This window comes from Bombina bombina, chromosome 2 (assembly GCF_027579735.1).
Source record: "Bombina bombina isolate aBomBom1 chromosome 2, aBomBom1.pri, whole genome shotgun sequence".
Taxonomy (NCBI): domain Eukaryota; kingdom Metazoa; phylum Chordata; class Amphibia; order Anura; family Bombinatoridae; genus Bombina; species Bombina bombina.
Genome location: NC_069500.1, coordinates 972,839,400 through 972,857,810, shown reverse-complemented (window position 1 = coordinate 972,857,810; position 18,411 = coordinate 972,839,400). Strand labels below are relative to the sequence as shown.

The window sequence follows — 18,411 nt, the reverse complement described above, 5'->3', positions numbered from 1 at the left end:
CCCTCATTTAACTTTTTCGGACCTACTCTATGGGCTCTCTCAATTGCTAATGGGAGTTGTTGGGGGCAAATCGTAGAGCTTGCGGTAATAAGGTCGAAGTGAAATTTAATGTTTTCATAATTGGGCGTATTAAGAAGACCCACTAACCTGATGTTATTACGCCTGGAGCGGTCTTCTAGCTCCTCTAGGCGGGTTTGAAGGTTATAAATTTTAGATTCCTGGTTTGAAAGTGCGCTCTCCTGTGTGTTAACAAGATCTTCTAGATCAGATATCCTAGTTAAAGCTTCTAGCATTCTAGAGGCAAATTGTTTGACTTCTCCTGATAGTGAATCTAGACTTAGAGATACTTGAAAGGTCTTTTTTAATTGAGCCAAATTGGGGAGTGAATATTTGGCTTATTTGCGCTACCAAAGCTTGGGCATTAAACGGGTTTAACCATAGTTTCCGTGATAGAATCTGAGCTGGCGTCAATTACCTTGTATTTTTTATCTTTCTGTTTAACAGGCATTATGGGTGACTTTTGTTTCACCTGCGTGACAAATCTTTCCATTAACCAGGGTGCATAGACAATATAGTGAATATATAGTGTACAAAAAATTTTCCACACTGTGGGCACAAATAAATCTTTTTTTTTTATATTTATATATATATATATATATATATATATATATATATATATATATATATATATATATATATATATATATATAAATGTGCGTATATATTTTATTAGAGAGAAAAATGTGAACCTTTTTTCCCTTCCTCTTCTTTTTTTTTTTTTATATAAGTTTTTAGATTTTTGATCAACGCTATCTAGTGAAGAATTAGCTAATAAAGCATTCTCTGTGAAAAAGGTAGCATATATACAGTGTGTGTGTATGTATGTATGTATGTGTATGTGTATATGTATATATATATATATATATATACACAAAAGAGATAAAATATTTCTAGATCAATAATTATTATTGAGATTTAAAACGCTGCCCAATCAACCTGACTAAAGGATTCAGTCGGTCCCCACCAACAGAACTATAAAGTCATTGAATAAAAAGCATAGGTTAAAAGATTGGTATATGGGCGCAAATTAAATACTCTATTTATCCCTGAGTGTTAATTAGTTCACATGTACAAAATAAATGCTTTAAAATATATATATAAGTAAATATTTTAAAAAACGTATAATATTACAAGATATCCTACTAGTTAGTAAATGATGATATCATAGATAGTGATCCAATTATGTTCAATATTTCGTTAACTGAAAAAAGTCTAAATATAAGCTTCCCAAGTGATGGTGGCTCTTCAATAAAAATAAACTTCAAGTAAGTTGGTGTGCCCACTGAGACCGGATATTGTGGAAGAAATGTCTACTTACAAAAAACTACCTCAATCAAAATGAGGTAAGTGCCAAACAGTCTGTTTAAATAAATGGTTCTCTAGTCAGTAGCTCCTTCCATGTATGTATAGAATTTTCTTAAGACCCCACGAAGATATATATATATATATATATATAAAAAATAATAATAATAAAAAAAAAACACAAAAAAATAAATGAAAAACAAAAATTCAAACAATAGTTCAAGGGCCTGTTATAAGATAGTCAGCTATATATTATGGCTTTAACATAATTTAAATGTAAATGTGGGGAATTTAATTAAACATAGGAAGCTGGTATACCGAATATTGATCAACAGGCAATTAAACCAAGACAGGACTGCTTCGCCTCTTACTGGCTAAATTATAGGAAGTTTAGCAGCCTCCCTAAAAATCCCCTACTTAAGAGCAAATAGCAAAATGTTGAGCACAGCCTATATCTTGGGTTACTTATATGCAATTTGGGTTTCTAAGTTTTAACCAGCAGTACAATATGGAGTTGAACCTTTCAAGAAAAAAAAATAACCACTTTAAGGTATTACAATATAGTGGTTCATGCAATCTTCTGACACAATATACACTGGTATTAACCAGCTGGTAGGGCCTTCCCATCAATAGCACTAATAAAGACTGTCCATTCTATATATATATATATTTTTTTTAGACAGAAAATAAATATCCAGTTCATAGAATGTTCATATATGCAAGGAAAGTTCCTTTAAACTCAGAAAAATAAAATATAGCATACAGTTCTGATGTGAATAACCATCCTGCATTAGATTTATGATAAAGGTTGGACCATTTAACCTGACACACCATTAAGCATATAACAAACAATGCCGACACAGTGGGGTTTTAGTCTAGGTTGTTGGACTCCTTTATATATACAGGGCATTGACGGTAGCCAACAATAAAGCTCGCAGAACTGCAAATACAGCAATACTTGCATGGCAGGCAGTATGAGTTAATGCCAGGCTTGCCTCTAGGAGATACAGACACTGATCCAACATAAACCAGGGACTCCAGGCTTTACTGGAGCAAACTGTGTATAGCAACAGATTTGGATACCACAGAATACTTTTTTACCAGGTTGTGCTGTGAAGCTGGTGCTTGACACTCAGATCCCTCCGGGTATCAGCAGCTCCGTCTTCAAACAGCTAGAACAGCCAAAGGCCTCTAGTTTGAACTTCTAAGCTGTGAGTTGATTCACTGCAGAGTATCCTCTAGAGCTTCTCTAGTGCCTTTAATTGGTTCTGCATCACTGGTGGGGAACTCCTGATCTGCCTTTACCCATCCGCCATTATCCACCTCTGCTCCAGACTTCTCGGGTATCGTGTACGATGTAGCTGTTGGCCAATCCGGCCAGATGAACTTCGAGCTCCAGGAGTAATACTCCTCATCCAATGCCGCTGTCAGGAACCACAAAGCGGCCTCGGGCTATGCGGCAAGGAGCTGGGGAAGCAATCTCTACAGCGTTCCCAGGAATGCCGACATGAAGCACGCAGAAACGTAACTCCACCCCCAACGGAAGTAAGTTATGCCAGCATTTCCTCTGTTAACTGTCTGGGTATAGGTGGTGGTGAGTGCCCCAGCCATTGGGAGTAGAAAGGTGCAGTTTTCTATAATAAAAAAGCGTTTTAATTTGTGTCCTTCTGTGGGTATAACCTGAGCTATGGAGGACTCTGACATGTTAGAAGGTACTCCTTCTGTACTAAATCATAGCTATTTATATTGTGAGGAGGCTGTGGTTTTCCCGCCCACTCAATTATGTTCCACATTCCTTAAAGGGACACTGTACCCAAAATTTTTCTTTCGTGATTCAGATTGAGCATGAAATTTTAAGCAACTTTCTAATTTACTCCTATTATCAAATTTTCTTCATTCTCTTGGTATCTTTATTTGAAATGCAAGAATGTAAGTTTAGATGCCGGCCCATTTTTGGTGAACAACCTGGGTTGTCCTTGCTGATTGGTGGATAAATTCATCCACCAATAAAGTGATGTCCAGAGTACTGAAACCAAAAAAATGATAGCAAGAGAACGAAGAAAAATTGATAATAGGAGTAAATTAGAAAGTTGCTTAAAATTGCATGCTCTTTCTGAATTACAAAAGAAAAAATTTGGGTTCAGTGTCCCTTTAACACAGTTATAAAGTCTTAGAAGGGAGACAAGCCTGCTAAGGCTCTTAGTCCCTCTGAGCTGTCTACCTCTCAAGACTTGGTGTCCCGTGAGATTACTACCCTTGCTACATTATCTACTCCACATGCAGTTCCCTGTAGCACATCTAATCCTCCATCCGTAGGGGGCCTTCATCCTGCGGACTTTGCTGCGCAGTTAAAAACGGCGGTGTCTGCGGCCCTCAGTGCAAGGGAAAGGTTAAACATAGCTCTCCTGACCCGGAGTCATCTAAATATTTATCTGATTTAGCTATTATGTCCCAGTTTTCCGATGATGAGTTAACCTCTGTAGGTTCAGAGGGTGAGCTTTCTGGGTCAGAGTCCTTAGCGTCTAAGCCTCCTGCTGCGGAGGAACCGTCCTTTAGATTTAAAATTGAGCACTTGCGTTTTTTATTAAAGGTGTTTTTGTCTACTTTAGAGGTTCCAGAGGCCTTGCGGCCTGAAGAACCTATGATACCCAAGTTAGACAGAGTTTACGAAGACATGAAAGTTCCTTTGACTTTTCCTGTGCCGGTTAAGATGGCGGACATTATTAAGAACGAATAGGAAAGAATTGGTTCTTCCTTTTCTCCCTCGTCTACTTTTAAAAAGTTGTTCCCTGTCCCGTACTCTCAGCTGTATTTATGGGGCTCCGTTCCTTAAGTGGATGGTGCTATCTTTACGCTTGCTAAATGTTCTACTATACCTTTTTGATGATAGTTCTTCATTCAGAGAGCCGATGGATAAGAAGATGGAAACCTTTCTGAGAAAGATGTTTCAGCATACACAATTTTTGTTTCAACCGGCAGCTACCTACTGGTGCGACTCTTTGTTGCAACTCATTGAGGTGGATTCTCCCCTCGAGGATATTCAAGACAGAATTAAAGCTCTGAGAATTGCTCATTCTTTTATCTGTGATGCGAACAAGCAAATTATTCGCCTAAATGCAAAGGGAAAGATTTTATTTGGTCCAGGCCTGGACTCTATTATTTCTACCGTTACCGGAGGCAAGGGTGCCTTCCTACCCCAATATAAGAAGAACAATGTAAGCGACGACAATCTTCTAATTTTCGTTCCTTTCGTTCTGACAAATCTCAACGACAACAATCCTCCAAGTCCGAGCAACCCAAGAGTACTTGGAAGCTGGCTCAGTGCTGGAATAAATCCAAGCAGAATAAGAAGCCCGCTGAAAGCAAATTGGCATGAAGGGGCTGCCCCCGATCCGGGATCGGTTTGTGTAGGGGGCAGACTGTCTCTCTTTTTTCAGATGCCTGGTTCAAGGACGCACAGGATCTGTGGGTCCTGGAGGTGGTATCTCAGGGATACAAGATAGGCTTCAAATCTCATCCGCCAAGGGGAAGATCCTTTTCGAATCTGTCTACCAGACCAGAAAAGAGGGGTGCCTTTCTAGGGTGTGTTCGGAATCTATCCTCCTTAGGAGTTGTCCCGGTGCCTATCGAAGAAAAAGGTTTGGGGTTTTATTCATACCTTTTCCTGGTCCCAAAGAAGGAGGGAACTTTCCGCCCAATTCTGGACCTAAAGTGCTTAAACAAATTTCTCAGTGTCCCTTCCTTCAAGATGGATACCATAAGGTCCATCCTTTCTTTAATTCAGGAAGTCCAGTTTATGACCACTATAGATCTGAAGCACGCTTACCTTCATGTTCCAATCCACAGGGAACACTTTCCGTTTCTGAGGTTTGCATTCCTGGACCAGCACTTCCAGTTCATTGCCCTTCCATTTGGCCTAGCTACTGCTCCAAGAATCTTTACAAAGGTCCTGGGGGCTCTTCTAGCAGTTGCCAGAACTCAGGGTATTACAATAGCCCCATACTTGGATGATATTCTAGTGCAAGCACCATCCTTTCATCTTGCGGAAGAATTCTCACAGTCCCTTCTCAGTCTTCTTCGATCACATGGATGGAAGATAAACTTGGAAAAGAGTTATCTTATCTTAAGTACCAGGGTGGAATTCCTGGGTACTATAATAGACTCCATATCCATGAGGATATTTCTAACAGACCAGAGACTTTGAAAGCTAACTTAGGCATGTCTTGCCCTCCGGAGCTCCTTGAGTCCCTCTGTGGCTCATTGTATGGAGGTGATTGGTCTCATGGTGTCGTGCATGGACATCATTCCTTTTGCCAGGTTCCGTCTCAGACCTTTACAACTGTGCATGCTGAGGCAGTGGAACGGCGATCATTCTGATCTGTCTCAACAGATTGTATTAGACAGCCGGTCGAGAGAATCGCTCTCTTGGTGGCTCTGTCGAGATCATCTGTCCCGAGGGACATGATTTTTTCAGCAGGCCATCCTTCAATCCAGGGAAATTGTCTCTCCATCCCGAGGTGTTTGCAGAGATATGCAGCAAGTGGGGGACGCCGGTGATCTCATGGCGTCCCGTCTCAATACCAAGCTACCAAGGAATGGGTCGAGGTTGAGGGATCCCCAAGTGGATCTAATAGATGCACTAGCAGTGCCCTGGAGGTTCAAACTCCTCTTTTTCCTCCATTACCGCTTCTTCCTTGAGTGGTGGCCCGCATCAAGTAGGAGCGGGTATCAGTAATCCTGATTGCTCCTTCGTGGCCGCGAAGGACGTGGTTCACGGATCTAGTGGGGATGTCCTCATCTCCTCTGTGGAAGATACCTTGTCGCAGAGACCTGCTGATACAAGGTCCATTTGTTCATCAAAATCTAGATTCTCTGAGGCTGACTGAGTGGAGATTGAACGCTTAGTCTTAAACAAGAGAGTTTTCTCTGAGAGTGTCATTGATACTCCTATTCAAGCTCGTAAACCAGTTACTCTGCGTATCTACCACAAGGTGTGGAGGACCTACTTATTCTGGTGTGATGAGCATCGTTTTTCCTGTCAGAGATAAGGTTGCCAGGATCTTATCTTTTCTCCAGGATGGGCTGGAGAAGGACCTTTCTGCTAGTTCCCTGAGGGGACAGATTTCGGCACTGTCGGTTTTATTGCACAAGAGACTGGCTGAGCTTCCAGACGTGCAGTCCTTTGTTAAAGGGACACTGAACCCAATTTTTTTCTTTCGTGATTCAGATAGAGCATGCAATTTTAAGCAACTTTTTAATTTACCCCTATTGTTAAATTTTCTTCATTCTCTTTCATTCACGAAAGAAAAAATTGGGTTCAGTCTCCCTTTAGCCTCTGATTAGGATCAGACCTGTGTTTCGATCTGGGGCTCCTCCTTTGAGCCTAAATCTTCCACTTAGGATTTTGCAACAGGTTTCATTTGAGACTCTGCATTCCCTTGACATTTGTTATCTTGGAAGGTTCTCTTTTTATTGGCTATTGCCTCTGTGCACAGAGTTTCTGAGATCTCTGCTTTGCAATGTGAGCCCCCTTATCTGATTTTTCATGCAGATAAGGCAGTTTTACATACTAAATGAGGTTTTCTTCCTAAGGTTGTTGTGGATCGCAACATCAATCAGGAGATTGTGGTTCCTTCTTTGTGTCCTAATCCTTCACAATTTAGATGTGGTTTGCGCCTTGAATTTCCATCTTCAGGCTACTAAGGAGTTTAGACAATCTTCCTCTTTGTTGTCTATTCGGGGAAGCGTAAGGGGCAGAAGGTTACTTCAACTTCCCTATCTTTTTGGTTAAGGAGTGTCATCTGCTTAGCTTACAAGACAGCGGGACGTTGTCCTCCTGAGAGGATAACTACTCATTCCACTAGAGCAGTGGCTTCCTCTTGGGCCTTTAAGAACGAGGCCTCTATGGATCAGATTTGTAAGGTGGCTACCTGGTCCTCCTTACTTTTTCAAAATTTGACAAGTTTTATGTTTTTGCTTCGACTGATGCAGCTTTCGGGAGAAAAGTTTTGCAGGCTGTGGTGCCCTCAGAATAGGGTCCGCCTCTTTTTTTTTTTTTTTTGTTCCCTCCTGTTATTCATTCAGTGTCCTCTGGCGCTTGGGTATCGTTTTCCCAACAGTAAGGAATAAAGCCGTGGGCCCTCCCTATCTTAGGAAGGAAAACACAATTTATGCTTACCAGATAAATACCTTTCCTTTCGAATAGGGTAAGTACACGGCCCCCACCCATTTTTTCTAGTCTATGGGTGGTCCCCTATTTATTTTATTCTTCTGGCACCATTTATACCCTAATGTTTCTCCTACTTTTCCTTGTTCCCTCAGCAGAATGACTGGGGTAATGAGGAAGTGGGAGGGATATTTAAGCCTTTGGCTGGGGTGTATTTGGCTCCTCCTCGTGGCCAGGTGTTGTATTTCCCAACAGTAAGAAACGAAGCCGTGGAATTTATCTGGTAAGCATAAATTATGTTTTTTGTAGTTTCTTGAGTAAGGAAAGAAGAAATTCTGGAAATGTTGCGTAGTGTGCGTGGCAGGATTTGCTAAGTGCTTGTATGTGAGGAGTGAATATGAGTTCTGACTCATGATATTCCAAGACAGCTGACTTGGGATGAGGTATTTAGAATACAGTGTCCAACTGCCAGGTGTCTGCTGTCTCGAAGGGGGAAAAAGAAGCAGTTCAATTTTAGACAGATTGAATTGGAGGTATTGCAGGGAATATCCAAGAGGAAATTGCAGAGAGACAGTTGGTAAAGAGGGAGAGATATCCAGAGAGGAAAGATAGATTTGGGTATTATCAAAATATAAGTGGCCCTGGAGACCAAGGGAGCATATACGTTTTCTAAGGGAGGATGTATAGAGAGAAAAAAATCAAGGGACCCAATACAGAGTCTTGCTGTACTCCAACTGAGAAAAGCAAAGGATCAGAGGATATGCTGTTAAAGGAAACTAAAAACAAGCTGTTAAAGGAAACTAAAAACAAGCGGTTGGAGAGATATGAAGCAAACCACGAGAGGGCTGTATCTCGGATGCCAAATTAATGTAGGATATTTAAGAGGAGAAGATGGTCAACTGTGTTGAAAGCATCAAATAGGTCAGGAAGAATTAGTAAGGAGTATTGTCACTTTGCTTTAGCTGAAAACAGATAATTTGTTACTTAAGTGAGGGCAGTTTTTGTTGAGTGTTTAGGGCGGAAACTCGATTGTCGTGGATCAAATAAGGAGTTAGTTGAGAGAAATTAGGTTTAGGCGATGATTGATGATGGCTTGAAAGTATCGGAAAATGAGCCGTCATTGAGAGATTGGTTAAAGAGATGAGTTAGGGCAGAGCTTAGTGAAGCAGAGAGAGAGAGCAGGATGAAGTTGTGAACGAAGGGACAGTCTACCATAGAATTGTTATTGTTTTAAAAGATAGATAATCCCTTTATTACTCATTCCCCAGTTTTGCATAACTAACAGTTATATTAATATACTTTTTACCTCTGTGATTACCTTGTATCTAGGAACCTTCTTCCAACCCCCTGATCACATGACTGTGACTGTTTATTATCTATTGTCTTCAATTTAGCATTGTTTTGTGCTAAATCTTAAATAACCCCCTGTGCCTGAACAGAGTTATCTATATCAGGGGTTCTCAACCCAAGTGACCTCAAGGCCCGGTAAATTTTAGCCGGACCTGTCCAGGGCCCGGTAATCATCGGGAGTGGGTTGTAAAGTGAAGAATATATATATATGTGTGTGTGTGTATAAAATGAACCCACTGACATCAATATATATACAGGACACACACACACACAAACACACACACACATATATATATATATTACACTTGTGTACAGTGGGTTAATTATATAATAATTCATTGGTGTCAGTGGGAAAGATATATATATATATATATATATATATATATATATACATACATACACACACATTGGTGTACAGTAGGTTAATTATAAATTAACTCATTGGTGGTATATATGCAGTTCCAGAAAGGATAAGCACAGGCCCTCCGTAAGAGCAACCGCCAGGGTGCACATTTAATGTGAATAAGTACCAAGCTGGGAGGAAAAAGGCACTCACTGGACTTAAATATAAAAATATATATAATCTTTATTTAGCACATATTGAAATGCATATATGCCTTTTAATATGTGCTAAATAAAGATTATATATTTTTTTTATATTTAAGTCCAGTGAGTGCCTTTTTCCTCCCAGCTTGAGATATATATATAAATACATTGGTGTACAGTGGGATAATTTTATAATAATTCATGGGTGTCAGTGGGACCTCTCTCTCTCATATATATATATATATATATATATATATATATATATATATATATATATATATATATATATATATATATATATATATATATATATATATATATATATATATATATATATACACATTGGTGTCAGTGGGTTAATTATAATACAATTCATTGGTGTCAGTGGCCTAATTATTAAATCCATTTGTGTCAGTGGGCTTACTTACCTTTGCTCTTAACCGTCTGCTTCTGGTCACGCTCCCCACCGCTACACGATCACAGTACACAAGCGGTCATGTGCAGTGGCACTCTGACAGGCCCGTACGGAATTTCAGAGATGTAGAGTGGCGGGCCTATCAGAGTGAGCAGAGAAGTTGAGGTATGTCGGGTCGCGGCCCGGTAGTGGGCCGCGGCCCGGCTGTTGAGAACCACGGATCTATATGGCCCACGTGTACTTTCTGTCTCTTTGTGTTGAAAAGAGATTTAAAAATCATGTGATAAGAGCCTACCTATGTTTAGTTTAAACTAAGAATACCAAGAGAAAAAAAGCAAATTTGATGATAAAAGTAAATTGGAAAGTTGATTAAAATTAAAAGTCCTATCTGAATAATGAAAGTTTAATTTATACTAGACTGTCCCTTTAAGATAAAAGCTCTGATTAAAGGGGCAGTATGTTGGATATCCCTTTCCAACATAATGGGCATTAATATGAAGCCCCCCCCCCCCCCCTTTTGCAGCTAGAACAGCCGCAACTCTTCTGGGAAGATTTTCCACAAGATTTTGGACTGTGTCTGTGGGAATTTGTATCTATTTAGCCAAAAGAGCATCTGCAAAGTCCGGCACTGATAATGATTGAAAAGGTCTGGCTCACAATATGTGTTTCAATTCATCCCAAAGATGTTCACTGGGGGTTGAGGTCAGGTCTCTGTGCACACCAAACTCATCAAAATATGTCTTTATGGACCTTGCTTTGTGCACAGGGCATGCAAGTTATTGTAGCAGAAGTTAATAGGTTAGTTTAATTTAAAGCACACAGTAAGCGTAGGCACAGAAATGTAATTTTACTGTATATTTCTTTCTAGCAGGCGATAGCTGGCAGTTGGCAGCTACACATTTCATGTGTTCAGCTAGCTCCCAGTTGTGCATTGCTGCTCTACAACTGACTGGCCTAGTTTCCATTAGAGGTGCTAAAGTGTGGAAACCAGTGGCAATATAAAAAAATCTCTATAGATTTTAATGGAGATAAATGTTTTTACCACCAGTCTTCAAATGTTACCACCTCAATGGTAACTAGCCCTAAAGGAACAGTAAACATTTATTCCCCCCCCCCCCCCCATAATTACACAGTTTGTGTAGAATGAATTACTACAATGAGACTCTCACCTTGTAAATATAACAACAACATTTCTCTTGTAAGGTGTATCCAGTCCACGGATCATCCTTTACTTGTGGGATATTCTCCTTCCCAACAGGAAGTTGCAAGAGGATCACCCACAGCAGAGCTGCTATATAGCTCCTCCCCTAACTGCCATATCCAGTCATTCTTTTGCAACTCTCAACAAGCATGGAGGTAGTAAGAGAGAAGTGGTAAAACATAGTTGTTTTTTTTCTTCAATCAAAAGTTTGTTGTTTTTAAATGGTACCGGAGTACTATTTTGTCCCAGGCAGAAAATAGAAAAAGAATCTGCCTGTGATTTCTATGATTTTAGCAGGTTGTAACTAAGATCCATTGCTGTTCTCACACATTACTGAAGAGAGAGGTAACTTCAGCGGGGGAATGGCGTGCAGGTTATCCTGCTATGAGGTATGTGCAGTAAAAATTTTTTCTAGAAGATGTGAATGCTAGAAAATGATGCTGATACCAGATTTATGTAAGGTAAGCCTGAATACAGTGATTTAATAGCGACTGGTATCATGCTTACTTTCTGAGGTAATACTCTTTTCTTATGTTTGTAAATATTTTTTTATTTTCTGTAACTTAGTTCTTTTTTATTTTTTGTACTTTAGATAGTTTATTTAATTGTATTTATTTGTAGCAATTGTGTTTAATTAATTTATTGATAGTGTAGTGTTAGGTTAATTGTAGGTAATTGTAGGTAGTTTATTTAATTATTTTATTGATAGGGTAGTGTTAGGTTTAATTATAACTTAGGTTAGGATTTATTTTACAGGTAAATTTGTAATTATTTTAACTAGGTAACTATTAAATAGTTCTTAACTATTTAATAGCTATTGTACCTGGTTAAAATAAATACAAAGATTTACAAAATAAAACGTTTGCTGGCATGTTTAAACGTTTTTATATATACTTTGGTGATAAAACTTTATTGGGGCCTAGTTTTTTTCCACATGGCTGGCTTCCTCCAGGAGTCCCTTGAATGCTATAGGACCTCGCTTAAGGGCTCTTAGGCTTTCCAAAATCGTTTGTTGGGGAAGGTAGGCCCACAGCAAGGCTGTGGCAGTTTGGTGTGACTGTTAAAAAAGGTCTATATCGTTTTTTTTTATCAGTTTTTTGAACTAAGGGGTTAATCATCCATTTGCAAGTGGGTGCAATGCTCTGTTAGCTTATTATACACACTATAAAAATTTTGTTTGATTTACTGCTTTTTTTTCACTGTTTTTCAAATTCTGACAAAATTTGTTTCTCTTAAAGGCACAGTACCGTTTTTATTTTTTACTTGTTAACTTGCTTTAAAGTGTTTTCCAAGCTTGCTGGTCTCATTGCTAGTCTGTTTAAACATGTCTGACATAGAGGAAACTCCTTGTTCATTTTGTTTAGAAGCCATGGTGGAACCCCCTCTTAGAATGTGTACCAAATGTACTGATTTCACTTTAAGTAATAAAGATCATATTCTGCCTTTAAAAAAATTTATCACCAGAGAAATCTGACGAGGGGGAAGTTATGCCGACTAACTCGCCCCACGTGTCAGACCCTTTGACTCCCGCTCAAGGGACTCACGCTCTAATGGCGCCAAGTACATCTAGTGCGCCCATAGCGTTTACTTTACAAGACATGGCGGCGGTCATGAATAATACCCTGTCAGCGGTATTATGCAGACTACCTGGGTTTAGAGGAAAGTGAGACAGCTGTGGAGTTAGAAGAAATACAGAGCATACTGCCGCTTTAAGAGCTATGTCTGATACTCCCTCACAATATACAGAAGCTGAGGAAGGAGAGCTTCTTTCTGTGCGTGATGTTTCTAACTCAGGGAAAAAGATTCAACCTGATTCTGATATGTCTACATTTAAATTTAAGCTTGAACACCTCCGCGTGTTGCTCAGGGAGGTTTTAGCTGCTCTGAATGACTGTGATACAATTGCAGTGCCAGAAAAATTGTGTAGATTGGACAAATACTATGCAGTGCCGGTGTGCACTGATGTTTTTCCAATACCTAAAAGGTTTACAGAAATTATTACTAAGGAATGGGATAGACCAGGTGTGCCGTTCTCTCCCCCTCCTATTTTTAAGAAAATGTTTCCAATAGATGCCACCACACGGGACTTATGGCAGACAGTCCCTAAGGTGGAGGGAGCAGTTTCTACACTAGCTAAGCGTACTACTATCCCTGTCGAGGACAGTTGTGCTTTCTCAGATCCAATGGATAAAAAGTTAGAGGGTTACCTTAAGAAAATGTTTATTCAACAAGGTTTTATTCTACAGCCCCTTGCATGCATTGCCCCAGTCACTGCTGCTGCGGCTTTCTGGTTTGAGTCTCTGGAAGAGGCTTTACAGGTAGAGACCCCATTGGATGACATACTTGACAAGCTTAGAGCACTTAAGCTAGCCAATTCTTTTGTTTCTGATGCCATTGTTCATTTGACTAAACTAACGGCTATGAATTCTGGTTTTGCTATTCAAGTGCACAGGGCGCTATGGCTTAAATCATGGTCAGCTGACGTTACTTCAAAGCCTAAGCTGCTTAACATTCCCTTTAAGGGGCAGACCCTATTCGGGCCTGGTTTGAAGGAGATCATTTCTGTTATCACTGGAGGAAAAGGTCATGCCCTTCCTCAGGATAGGTCCAAATTAAGGGCCAAACAGACTAATTTTCGTGCCTTTCGAAACTTCAAGGCGAGTACGGCATCAACTTCTTCTAATGCAAAACAAGAGGGAACTTTTGCCCAGTCCAAGTCGGTCTGGAGACCTAACCAGACCTGGAACAAAGGTAAGCAGGCCAAAAAACCTGCTACTGCCCCTAAGACAGCATGAAGTATCAGCCCCCTATCCGGTAACGGATCTAGTAGGGGGCAGACTTTCGCTCTTCGCCCAGGCTTGGGCAAGAGATGTCCAGGATCCCTAGGCGTTGGAAATTGTATCCCAGGGATATCTTCTGGACTTCAAAGCTTCTCCTCCAAAAGGGAGATTTCACCTTTCACAATGATCTGCAAACCAGATAAAGAGAGAGGCATTCTTACACTGTGTTCAAGACCTCCTAGTTATGGGAGTGATCCATCCTGTTCCACAGGAGGAACAAGGACAGGGAGTTTACTCAAATTTGTTTGTGGTTCCCAAAAAAGAGGGAACCTTCAGACCAATTTTGGATCTCAAGATTTTAAACAAATTGAGTTCCATCATTCAAGATGGAGACTATTCGTACCATCCTACCTATGATCCAGGAGGGTCAATACATGACTACAGTGGATTTAAAGGATGTTTATCTTCACATTCTGATACACAAAGATCATCATCGGTTTCTCAGGTTTGCCTTCCTGAACATGCGTTACCAGTTTGTAGCTCTTCCCTTTGGGTTACCTACAGCCCCAAGAATCTTTACAAAGGTTCTGGGGTCACTTCTGGCGGTCGTAAGACCGCGGGGCATAGCAGTGGCCTCTTATTTACACGACATTCTGATACAGGCGTCAAATTTCCAAATTGCCAAGTCTCATACGGACATTGTTCTGCTATTTCTGAGGTCGCATGGGTGGAAGGTGAAGGAGGAAAAGAGTTCTCTATCCCCTCTCACAAGTCTCCTTTCTGGGAACTCTAATAGATTCTGTATAAATGAGGATTTACCTGACAGAGTCCAGGTTATCAAAACTTCTAAATTCCTGCAGTGTTCTTTATTCCACTTCTCGCCCTTCGGTGGCTCAGTGTATGGAAGTAATCGGCTTAGTGGTAGCGGCAATGGACATAGTGCCGTTTGCACGTCTACATCTCAGACCGCTGCAACTATGCATGCTCAGTCAGTGGAATGGGGATTACACAGATTTGTCCCCTCTACTAAATCTGGATCGAAAGACCAGGGATTCTCTTCTCTGGTGGCTATCTCGGGTCCATCTGTCCAAGGGAATGACCTTTCGCAGGCCAGATTGGACAATTGTAACAACAGATGCTAGCCTTCTAGGCTGGGGGTCAGTCTGGAACTCCCTGAAGGCTCAGGGATTCTGGAACTAAGAGCGATATTCAATGCTCTTCAGGCTTGGCCTCAGCTAGCGACAATGAGGTTCATCAGATTTCAGTCGGACAACATCACGACTGTGGCTTACATCAACCATCAAGGGGGAACAAGGAGTTCCCTAGCGATGTTAGAAGTCTCAAGGATAATTCGCTGGGCAGAGATGCACTCTTGCCACCTATCAGCTATCCATATCCCAGGTGTAGAGAACTGGGAGGCGGATTTTCTAAGTCGACAGACTTTTCATCCGGGGGAGTGGGAACTCCATCCGGAGGTGTTTGCACAATTGATTCATCGTTGGGGCAAACCAGTACTGGATCTCATGGCGTCTCGCCAGAACGCCAAGCTTCCTTGTTACGGATCCAGGTCCAGGGACCCCAAGGCAACGCTGATAGATGCTCTAGCAGCGCCTTGGCCCTTCAACCTGGCTTATGTGTTTCCACCGTTTCCTCTGCTCCCTAGTCTGATTGCCAAAATAAAGCAGGAGAGAGCATCGGTGATCTTGATAGCGCCTGCGTGGCCACGCAGGACTTGGTATGCAGATCTGGTGGACATGTCATCCTTTCCACCATGGACTCTGCCGCTGAGACAGGACCTTCTACTTCAAGGTCCTTTCAACCATCCAAATCTAATTTCTCTGAGGCTGACTGCCTGGAGATTGAACGCTTGATTTTATCAAAGCGTGGTTTCATCCGAGTCAGTCATTGATACCTTAATTCAGGCACGAAAGCCTGTCACAAGGAAAATCTATCATAAGATATGGCGTAAATATTTTTATTGGTGTGAATCCAAGGGCTACTCATGGAGTAAGGTCCGGATTCCCAGGATATTATCTTTTCTCCAAGAAGCATTGGAGAAAGGATTGTCAGCTAGTTCCTTAAAGGGACAGATTTCTGCGCCGTCTATTCTTTTGCACAAGCGTCTGGCGGATGTTCCAGACGTTCAGGCATTTTGTCAGGCTTTAGTTAGAATCAAGCCTGTGTGTAAGCCTGTTGCTCCACCTTGGAGCTTAAATTTGGTTCTTAAAGTTCTTCAGGGGGTTCCGTTTGAACCTCTTCATTCCATAGATATCAACTTTTATCTTGCAAAGTTCTTTTTTTGGTAGCTATTTCCTCGGCTCGTAGAGTTTCCGAGTGCAAATAAGGTAGCTCTGCGTACCAAACCTGGGTTTTTACCTAAGGTGGTATCTAATAAGAATATCAATCAGGAGATTGTTGTTCCATTGTTGTGTCCTAATCCTTCTTCAAAGAAGGAACGTCTATTACACAATCTTGACGTGGTTCATGCTTTAAAGTTTCATTTACAAGCTACTAAAGATTTTCGTCAAACATCTGCTTTGTTTGTCGTCTACTCTGGACAGAGGAGAGGCCATAAGGCTTCGGCAACCTCTTTTACGTTTTGGCTAAAAAGTATAATCCGCTTAGCTTATGAAACTGCTGGCCACCAGCCTCCTGAAAGGATTACAGCTCATTCTACTAGAGCTGTGGCTTCCACATGGGCCTTTAAAAATGAGGCTTCTTTTGAACAGATTTGCAAGGCGGCGACTTGGTCTTCGCTTCATACCTTTTCAAATTTCTATAAATTCGATACTTTTGCTTCTTCGGAGGCTATTTTTGGGAGAATGGTTTTACAGGCAGTAGTACCTTCCATTTAAGTACCTGCCTTGTCCCTCCCTTCATCCGTGTACTTTAGCTTTGGTATTGGTATCCCACAAGTAATGGATGATCCGTGGACTGGATACACCTTACAAGAGAAAACATAATTTATGCTTACCCGATAAATTTATTTCTCTTGTGGTGTATCCAGTCCACGGCCCGCCCTGTCATTTTAAAGCAGGTATTTTTTAAATTTTAAACTACAGTCACCACTGCACCCTATGGTTTCTCCTTTCTCTGCTTGTCTTCGGTCGAATGACTGGATATGGCAGTTAGGGGAGGAGCTATATAACAGCTCTGCTGTGGGTGATCCTCTTGCAACTTCCTGTTGGGAAGGAGAGTATCCCACAATTAATGGATGATCCGTGGACTGGATACACCACAAGAGAAATAAATTTATCAGGTAAGCATAAATTATGTTTTTTCTTCATTCACAACCTGGCCGACTGCACCATTCAGATAAAAACTCTACTCCTGTGCTGAATAGAGCGACAGCTTTCATTCTCTATCTGAATCAAGATAGATTTTGAATTTAGTGTCCCTTTAAACCCCTTTAGAACATTTTATTATTATGTTTATGTGTTTTTCTGAGGACTAAAGTGTTTTGCATTATAATCTAATTACAGTATATTGAAATGATCATGGAAGTAAATTGAAAGGTTTATTTATTTATTTATTTTTTTAAATTGTACTCTGTCTCAAGTATTCAAGTTTAATTTTGACTTGAGTCTCCCTTAAAGGAAAGCCAAAATCAAACTTGCATGATTTAGAAACGGCATCCAATTTCAATACACTTCTATTTTCAAATATTCTTTGTTCTCTTGGTATCCGTCGTTTTTAAAAAAATATTTACATATCCTACACTAGTGGGAGTTAGTTGGTGATTGGTGCCTAGGCTGCACACATTGGTCTCTTGTGATTGGGTGACTAGATGTTATCAGCTATCTCCCAGTAGTGAATTGCTGCTAATTTAACAAAGGATGTCATAAGAATAAAGCAAATTTGGTAATTTAACATTGTATCTGAATCCTGAAATAAAAAAATGGGTTTAATGTCCCTTTAATTTAAAATATTCCTTAGGTATTGTGTGGGTTTATGCCTATTGTGCTTATCTTTGTTAATATTTTAAACCACATCTTCCTAAAAAGAAGTCACATTTTATGAATTTTGAGTCCTTTGCACACATCCAGTGGCGTCACTAGGGGGTGTGGACCGCACCCGGGTGACACCACGAGGCAGGAACAAGAATTTACTCTACTCGAGTAAATCCTTGAGGCTGCACACAGATCAGAAGTGTAGTGACACTTTCTGTGGGGTTTGATTAGAGCAGCCTGCATCAGCAGGAGGGAGGGGCGGTACTTACACAGCAGTCATGAAAGCAGGCAGCCTACAGGAAACCGTTGTAGCGGTGATGTTAGCAAACTGGGAGTGCTTTGAGCTGACTGACAGCTGCACTGGCAAATTATCAATAGAGGAGCGGTTAACCACTCCCACTTCTAGACAGCATGGAACTACAGCCTCTGTACCATGGAGCCTCACTGACTGAGCTGACAGGTTAGAAGTTTATTTCATGACAGTGTTCTGGAACATCCTAACAGGCAATGCAGCTGCAGATTTGAGGGAACTGTCCCCTTCACATGAGCTGTAATAACTGCACTGCTTATTTATCATTCTCAAGAACACTACATATGTAGCGGCCTTTTGTCAGATTTCCTCATCTCAGTATGTGCATAAC

General features: G+C 40.7%; 1 protein-coding gene across 5 annotated transcripts in view; it reads left to right on the top strand.

Moving 5' to 3' along the window:
• The window catches only part of PPP3CA (protein phosphatase 3 catalytic subunit alpha), a 797,611-nt gene that overhangs the window by 475,531 nt on the left and 303,669 nt on the right, over positions 1-18,411 (top strand). The window lies entirely within an intron of this gene.